Genomic DNA, 9,876 nt, shown 5'->3' on the forward strand with positions numbered 1-9,876 from the left:
TGCCACGACGGTGGCCGTTGGTGTCTTTGGTAGACACGGGGCCACCCATGACTTAGCCCAAAGGGGAGTTAGTCGGAGTGGCCGGGAGAGTGTCATGGCAGTAGGACGATTTTGTCAGAACGCCGTTGGTCCACCCGAATGGAAGTGCGAGGCCATGGGTTCCGTGGTGTGGGTACAGTGCACTACCTCTGCAGAGTGTATACTAAATCTATCGATAGCCATGCCCACGGATAAGGGCCTAGTTCGTGTCGGTCAGACTATGGGTCAACAGTAATAATAATGATGTGCTTAATAACAACCCCGGTTCGATGATGAGATAAGTTGGTTATGTGATCCGTGAATGATCACCGTTTGGTTACGAGGTAACCCATTGAGCTCAGGGTGGTTCCATTTGTGATCCGTGATTGATCACCGTGGTATCGAGGATACCAAGTTGTGGATGTTCATGATGTTGTGCGAGAATCGTGAGTAAAGATCAAGCTCCTTGTGGTCATGTAATGACTACTGCGGTATTGTTTATACCAATCTTGATTTGATCCTGAGATGATCGTGTGATGTCCGAGGTTGGTAAGTTTGTGCACGTGATGGTCATGAGGTAACCCGAACAGAATAAATGGTGCATGATAGTGTCATCATGTTGCATGCTAGTATCATCAGAGTCATATGTTCATGCCATGTTCATGTTGTTCTAGCTGTATCATGTTCATGTTGTTCATGCTATGTTGTTCTGATGATATCATGTTAATTCCTGATTAACCTGTAATTGCCATGCTGGTGTTTGTCTTGAATGCTTATGGTTATTGAGAGATTGCAAGTACATTCAATGTACTAACCTGGCATGTCATGCCAGTTTGCAGGTCATGCCGGATTTGATTGCATGTTTGCCGTGGAGTCCTTATTTGCGAGCTAGGATAAGCATTCTAGCCAGAGTCCCTGCAGAGTGGAGTTCACTACTGTCGCCATTGTTCCGCTGCTAGAAGTTATTCCGCTACTTTGATATGTTCTGTTGCTTGCATAGAGCAACAGTGGCAGGCATAGTGTCGCCGTGCCGATGTAACCCCTTGTACCCAAATAGATTGTAATAAAGAGCTGATTTGTTCTATGCTAAGCAGTGCTGTATTCCAGAAGACTTCATCTCGATCTCTGGGCTGGAATATGGGGCGTTACGATTTTCTCCGAGCCGGGGTGCCACAGGCTTGGTATCAGAGCAGGTCTGGCTGTAGGATGCCCTAGCCCGCGCAAACATTAGAAAGCGGTAGTATGGAGACTAGATGTTTGTTGCACTTGTTTGTTGCATTTTGTTTGTTGCATAACATGCATATAGATTATTGTTTAGCCGCTAACAGTAAACTTGTGAGTGTAGGTGGCATCAGTTTCGATCCACTACCTGCACCCTCCGTTTTAGCATGCCTGCTCTTCGGTGTTTGATGTCATCTCTGTCCCAGTAGAGTGATGCCCTGGTGCCAAGTGTTCCAGACACCATTCGCAGGAGTTATGCTGAGGTATCACATGGATATCTTTCCACCACCTACCCGTATTATTTCAGTGATAGACTTGTCTCTATCTCAAATCGTGCCATCCATCTCGTCCCTTCGGCAAACCTTACTGCTATTTGTTATCAGAAAAGGGCAATGCCAGCAAGCCTTGCTTTTCCTCCTCTATCTTGCCCTGTCATTCCATTCTTTGGACATGTATGATTCCCTTTTGTACGCTTGATGATGATGTGGTCGTGACCTTGTGTCTCGCTACTTGATCACCAAGTCCGTCCTCGCCTCTGTATCCATCCAGTTGCGACCAGTGTTCAGCCAGCGCTTGGTGTAGCCTTGGTTATGCCAATTCTTCCCACACATGTATATCATTTTCGTGCACACCATCACAGCATATTAGACCATAATACCGAAGTTTCCCGAGATTTGTGTGCTTAGGTGTGCATGCGTATTATTGTGTGAGTAGCAGTAATATGTGATGATTGCTTGATTAATTATATTAGTAGTATGCTTGTGTGCTTTTGTTTTAGCCGTCTGTTTTTTTTCTTTCTTTGGGCCTTCGGTGTTACAATTTGTCCCCTATTAAAGTTGCTCGTCAGCCGACACCGGACCTGAAGAGTCAGCAAGGAATGCGTATATTTGGAAATTCAGCTAAACCAAATGGAATTATCAGTAGACTGTAGTGAAATTGGGAATATCTCTACTGAATGCAAAAGAAATCCTAGATGGAGTGGCAGTATCAAGTTTGCATTAGCATGCACTCCTTACGACAGCATGGAACTCGCAGTCGACTGCATTGAGATTGGGGATATCTGATCATGATATTGAATAATCAAGTTTGTCTTAGTGTGCACTCCTCATAGCAGAAATGATCAAATCAGCAAGAAGATAAATTGTGTGCAAGGTTGACAGAATATTATCAAAGGTATGGCTTAGATACAAGTTTAATTTTTTGTTGAGGATGATTTTGGAACCCGATGTACCTGGAAGCAACCACAAAAGCTTCCGGCATAAGGTACCGAGTCTTTCCCCAGCAAAGTCTTTAAGGGGGTAAGTTTCTGAAGCACGATATTCAGTCTTCTTCGGCAAGCGGTCTGATGAAAGTTTCAAGCACAACCTCACCAATCTTCCTTAGTAAGGTATTGCCACAAGGTAGTATGCTGTGAATTGACAACACATGGCAGTGAATCCCAAAAATCAGATCTGCAACATTTTGGTCAGAAGCAAGAATCAGTCAGAATGCACGTCTGTCTCAGAAATCAGATTCTCTTATATATGCGGTGAGTATACCACCAAGATCTTACAAGTCACTCGGATGAGGATCTGACAACCACGTGAGGATGGTTAAGAGAAGAAAGCCAGTATACACCGCAGTGTGACAAAGGATTATGAGGATTGACGACATTAATGAGCTCAGTACAAGTACATGTGAACTTGGAAGATGATCCTGATGAGCCCTTGTCCCCTTTTTCTCCAACGATGGCACCACGCCTGTGATCTGAGTTGTTTTTAGCTATCCGGGGTGGGTGTCGATTTTTATTTCTCTCTTCAACGACTGTCATGAGTTCTGAGCTGCTTTTCGGCCGTCTCGTCTAGCTGTTGAGTTTATTTTTGTGACAGTAGCCCTATAGCTGCTTTTTGGCTATTTTAGGGAGCTACTACCTTCTTCTTATCGACCCGGTCTCATGCTCTGAGCTGCTTTTCAGCCGTCCTGAGCCGTGGTTGAGTTATTTCAGTAATGTCCCAGGTATGAGTTGTAAAGGCCGTTCTGGTGGCTACGGATTTATTTGCCGATTTCTTGCAATGGTTCGGATGATCATTTTCCTACGGTCAGAACTTGAGGGGTGTTGAACCTGCCATTTAATGGGTTACCATGTTAGATGGATTCGGATAAGAGTACGCCTGTCAGAATCTTGTACTCGACAGAAACTATGGTCATACAGAGAAACAATATGACCCCGCTCCTTCGCCCAAGGATCCAGACAAGAAACATAGTAAAGAAGGAGCAAGGCCGGTAATGCAGGTATGGAAATTGTTGCAAGACCCGCGTGGTGCAGATACCCCGGATAGTCTAAGTCAGTATGGATCACCATGGATATATCGACAAAATGAGTGCTCAGTATGTGGAATAACAGTCTAGAAGCATGAGCCCTCAATTATGAGAATCGCCAAAGGATAGCTTGGCATGAATAAAAAAATCTGTCAATACCATCGTCAGTCATGTATGGGGATATTACCATATCAGGCAGTACCCCTTCATGTTGGCTACGACAGGAGAAAGTCAAAATATTTGGAACAGATCCGATACTCAAGACAGTGAAGCCAGTCATGATGATTCAAAAAATCCCGCAATAAGTCAAAATATGTCAGGAAAATGATTATGCCTCAACTCACTGTTTGGAACCCGAAGGACCTGCATTTAGTGGAGAAACCCAATGCAAGGAGTCAGAGCTTGGGTTTTCATCAGAAAAATCTGATAACCACTTCATGAAAGGTTGTTAGTGCCGGATGACACACCCAGCAGAAATCACCCTCGAACTGGTGAGACAAGGCATATATTTCAGCATGAAAACAAATCGCACTCAGCTAAGTCAGCAGATCTAAAAAGAAATGGGAACCTGTATAAGCATGAACAAGCAAGGTAAGATTTGTTAGGAGGTGGATACATTAAAGCAAACCACCCCAGGGCGAGTCAGATAAATTATTTTAGTGGGAACAAAAATAAAGGAAAAAGGATACCTCAGTTGGAAACGGTTTCCTTAAGTTCCGATATATTCAGACTTGTTCCCTGAGCAACCCAATCTCGAGGATGAGATTTCTTTAAGGGGGTAAGGATTGTAACAGCCTGATTTTTGGCCCTTTCTTTTTCTTTTGTTTTTCTAAGGTTTTTGCCTGAGTTTTCTTTTTCCATGGCTCTGTGGTCTGGAAACTAAAGAAGATGACCTCTTCTTTCTTTCTAGAGTGGCTTGTCATACCCAAATCCTTCCCTAGACCTTGCCAATTTCATCCTAGCCCAAATCCCAATATTTTTTTATTGGGAATATCCTTTTTCATTAAAGGAATAACTCAAATTGCCCTAGGTTGTGAAGCAACCTATATTTCCATCACTCCTAAAATTCCCAAAAAACTCTCATAAATTGTTTGAGTCATATCTTCCTCAAATGTGACAAAATATTTCACTTGCCATGTTTGCTATCATGCTCAAATAATTCCTTTTCTATTCTGTCCTATGTGGCAGTATGTGAAGGAAGTGTTAGTTTCCTTTGTCCAATTGACCTCAAACGTTTTGGACACCTTTTCATGTCCAAATAATTGCCCTATGCCAAAATTCAACTTTATTTGCCTAGCCAATCTTTCTTAGTGATTTTTCAAAGTTTTTCTCAGACAGAAGCCATTGTGAAGGACGTGCTAGCTAGGAGTATCCACATGAGTTGAACTTTTGCACACTTTTTCATGTGCTCATATTAACCCTCTCCACCCATTTGCAGCCCCATCCAGTCATATATGTGAGCACAGGATCAAATCTTTGATTCTGGCAATATTTTCAAGTTGTGAAGCAAGTGTATTTTATAACGCTTCTGCTTAGCGATCTTCAAAGGTATGAAGATGCTCATCCTCTCTCTCTCTTGTTGCTAGAATCTCCTAGATTGATCTTGGTGATGCGTAATTTTTTTGAATCATTGCTACATTCCCGAACAGTGGTATCAGAGCCAGGTCTATGCATAGATTATATGCACGAGTAGAACACAAGTAGTTGTGGGCGTTGGTTTGTTCAATTTGCTTATTGTTACTAGTCCTATCTTGTTTCGACGGTATTGTGGGATGAAGCGGCATGGACCGACCTTAAACGTACACTTACGTGAGACATGTTACACCGACTGACATGCACTTGTTTCATAAAGGTGGCTAGCGGGTGTCTGTCTCTCCCACTTTAGTCGGATTGGATTCGATGAAAAGGGTCCTTATGAAGGGTAAATAGCAATTGGAATATCATTGTTGTGGCTTTTTCATAGGTAAGAAACATTCTTGCTAGAAACCCATAGCAGCCACGTAAAAGATGCAACAACAATTAGAGGACGTCTAACTTGTTTTTGCAGGGTATGCTATGTGATGTGATATGGCCAAAAGAATGTGATGAATGATATATGTGATGTATGAGATTGATCATGTTCTTGTAATAGGAATCACGACTTGCATGTCAATGAATATGACAACCGACAGGAGCCATAGGAGTTGTCTTAATTTATTGTATGACCTGCGTGTCAATGAAAAATGCCATGTAACTACATTACTTTATTGCTAACTGTTAGCCATAGTAGTAGAAGTAATAGTTGGCGAGACAACTTCGTGAAGACACGATGATGGAGATCATGGTGGCATGCCGATGACGAAGGTGATCATGCCGCACTTCAAAGATGGAGGTCAAAGGCGCAAGATGATAATGGCCATATCATGTCACTTTATGATTTGCATGTGATGTTTGTCATGTTTACATCTTATTTTCTTAGAACGAAGGTAGCATAAATAAGATGATCCCGTACTAAAAATTTCAAGAAAGTGTTCCCCCTAACTGTGCACCGTTGCGAAAGTTCGTTGCTTCGAAGCACCACGTGATGATCGGGTGTGATAGATTCTAACATTCGCATACAACGGGTGTAAGCCAGATTTACACATGCAAAACACTTAGGTTGACTTGACGAGCCTAGCATGTACAGACATGGCCTCGGAACACAAGAGACCGAAAGGTCGAACATGAGTTGTATAGTAGATACGATCAACATGAAGATGTTCACTGATGATGACTAGTTTGTCTCACGTGATGATCGGACGCGGCCTAGTTGACTCGGATCATGTATGACTTAGATGACAAGAGGGATGTCTATCTGAGTGGGAGTTCATTAAAATTTGATTAGATGAACTTAATTATCATGAACATAGTCCAAAACATCTTTGCAATATGTCTTGTAGATCAAATGGCCCACGCTAATGTTTCCCTCAACTTCAACGCGTTCCTAGAGAAAACCAAGCTGAAAGACGATGGTAGCAACTATACGGACTGGGTCCGGAACTTGAGGATCATCCTCATAGCTGCCAAGAAAGCATATGTCCTAGAAGCACCGCTAGGTGAAGCACCCATTTTCCTAGCAACTCAAGACGTTATGAACGCCTGGCAGTCGTGTAGTGATGATTTGTAACACCCACGATGCGGCTATATCTCCCACGTGTCGAAGCACGACTTTGAGGCATAACCGCATGGTGGTTTTGTCGCAAGAACGGTCATCTTCACACAATCCCATGTAATGAACAAGAATGGGATAAAGAGAGTTGGCTTACAATCGCCACTTCACATAATACATAATTAAGATCACACATCATTCAAAATACACTCATAGACCGGCTACGGTCAAATTCAAATGAACAGAAGACAACCCCATATGCTAGATCCCCGATCGTCCCGACTGGGCTCCTCTACTGATCATCTGGAAACGATACATAGTAACGACCAAGGGCCTCATCAAACTCCCACTTCAGCTCAGTTGCGCCATCTACGATGGTATCCTCGGCACCTGCATCTGTTTTGGTAGAATCTGTGAGCCACGAGGACTCAGCAATCTCACACCCGCGAGATCAAGACTATTTAAGCTCATAGGCAGGTAAAGGGGTAATATGGTGGAGCTGCAGCAAGCACTAAGCATATATGGTGGCTAACATACGCAAGTGAGAGCGAGAAGAGAAGCAACACAACGGTCGAGAAGCTAGAAGCGATCAAGAAGTGATCCTGAAACTACTTACGTCAAGCATAACTCAAACCGTGTTCACTTCCCGGACTCCGCCGAGAAGAGACCATCACGGCTACACACACAGTTGATGCATTTTAAAGAAGTCAAGTGTCAAGTTATCTACAACCGAACATTAACAAATTCCCATCTGCCTCATAACCGCGGGCACGGCTTTCGAAAGATAATATACCCTGCAGGGGTATCCCAACTTAGCCCATCACAAGCTCTCACGGTCAACGAAGGATATACCTTCTCCCGGGAAGACCCGATCAGCCTCGGAATCCCGGTTCGCAAGACATTTCGACAATGGTAAAACAAGACCAGCAAAGCCGCCCGATGCACCGAAAAATCCCGATAGGAGCTGCACATATCTCGTTCTCAGGGCAACACCGGATGAGACTAGCTACGAGTAAAAACCAGACTTCGAGTTTCCCCGAAGTGGCCCCGCAGGCAGCTCAGTTCGGGCCAACACTCGAAGGAGCACTGGTCCGGGGGGGGTAAATAAAGATGACCCTTGGGCTCGCGAAAACGCAAGGGAAAAGGGCTTAGGTGGCAAATGTTAAAACCAAGTTTGGGCCTTGCTAGAGGAGTTTTATTCAAAGCGAACTGTCAAGGGGGTCCCATAAATCACCCAACCGTGTAAGGAACGCAAAATCAAGGAACATAACACCGGTATGACGGAAACTAGGGCGGCAAGAGTGGAACAAGTCACCAGGCATAAGGCCGAGCCTTCCACCCTTTACCAAGTATATAAGGTGCATTAATTAAACATGAGATATTGTGATATCCCAAAATATCCATGTTCCGACCAGGAACAAACTTCATCTTCACCTGCAACTAGCAACGCTATAAGAGGGGCTGAGCAAAAGCGGTGACATAGCCAAACAACGGTTTGCTAGGACAGGATGGTTAAAGGTTTGACATGGCAATAGGGAGGCATGATAAACAATGGCAGGTAGAGCTAACATAGCGAAAGAGCGAGCACTAGAAAGCAAAGATAGAAGTGATATCGAAGGTATGGTCATCTTGCCTGCAAGGTTCTCAGAGTTGTCGAATGCTTGATCCTCGTTAGTGTACTCAACAGGTTCCTCGTGCACGTACTCGTCTCCCGGCTCTATCCGAATCAAGAACACAAACAAAGGAACACAATAAATCACGATGCAATGCACAAGCAACATGATGCAATACATGTCATGATATGCGAGATGTGATATGCAATGCATATGCGTGCTTCGGGAGGAAAAAGGATGAACAAGGCATCAACTTGGCAAACCAAGTATGCCGCTGGAAAGATGAGATGATTTCGGTTGAAATCGATATAAAGATCACCGGATTCGGATGCACGGTTTGCAAATGGCAAGCAAGACAAGAATGGCACAAGGCTGCGATTTACAGCACGATGCTACTTAGCATGCAACAAGAAACTATGCTACAGCACTCCAACATAAAAACAAAGCATATGGCAGTGATCTACAGGAGATGCTTAACAAAAGAGGAACACTGAGCTACGGCTAAATCATATCATAACAGGTTCAAACAAGCATGGTGAAAGTGCAAAAAAAAATCAGATTGGACATGGCATAAACAGCATCACGAAGCAATGTTCAGAGCAAGTTATCAACATGCTACAAGAACTTATAATAGCAAAACAAGACATGGCATGAATCTACTCAAAGCATATATCAAAAGTCCCTTACTGACCATAAGCCAAAAAGGATCAGAAAATATGATGGCACCCATGTAAACATAGCAAGTTTCGTTAACAGATTCAGCAAACAGAGCATGACATTGACAGAATTACGAAGGCACCTTTGCGAGCTCGATGCACTCACTACAGAGCATCTCAAGATAAACTAATAATACATCCATCAAGAAGACATGGCATAGAAGCTATACATGGAAAGAACAACATCATAGCATACACGGATCAACTACAACAACCTTGGCAAAATTGAATAACATGTAAACAATCTGCCAGGAAACATTTTGAAGCAAAATTAGAGCACGAAAATGACATGCTAGACTACTCCATAATTGCAAATAGGGGCATGGATGAATAGAGCATAACCATATGTTAAAAACACCCATACTGAAGTATCTCAAATTATGCATGGATCTCTCTGTAGCATCATGTTTACATGGCATCAAAATATCAGCAGAACAGGGACTAGAATCAGCAATATCACGAAGCCTAGTTTGCATGCTTGTGCTAGTCACCACATTGATCACAAAAATATATGGCAAGTACCTCTATAAATAAGACATGTCATAGTTCAAAACACATGTAGGGATCAAGTACATAGGATGCACACATCAATCATGGCAAAAATGACAAAAGTGCATGTTCTGATAAGAATCTGAAACTAACATTATGAAGCACTCTTCCAACAGCATTTCGGGCATCAAGATGAGCTCAAATGAAAATGATGCAATGAGATGAAATGATGTACTCTTCGAGGCGAACAATTCGGTATGCTACACGCCCAAAATGGAGCCACGAGTGCAAAGTTGTGGTACGATGGTATGCTACACGCCCAAAATGGAGCCACAAGTGCAAAGTTGTGGTACGATGAACATGCAACACAATTAATGCCAGAAAAAGGACGGTA

The sequence above is a fragment of the Triticum dicoccoides genome, chromosome 1B (assembly GCF_002162155.2).
Source record: "Triticum dicoccoides isolate Atlit2015 ecotype Zavitan chromosome 1B, WEW_v2.0, whole genome shotgun sequence".
Classification (NCBI taxonomy): domain Eukaryota; kingdom Viridiplantae; phylum Streptophyta; class Magnoliopsida; order Poales; family Poaceae; genus Triticum; species Triticum dicoccoides.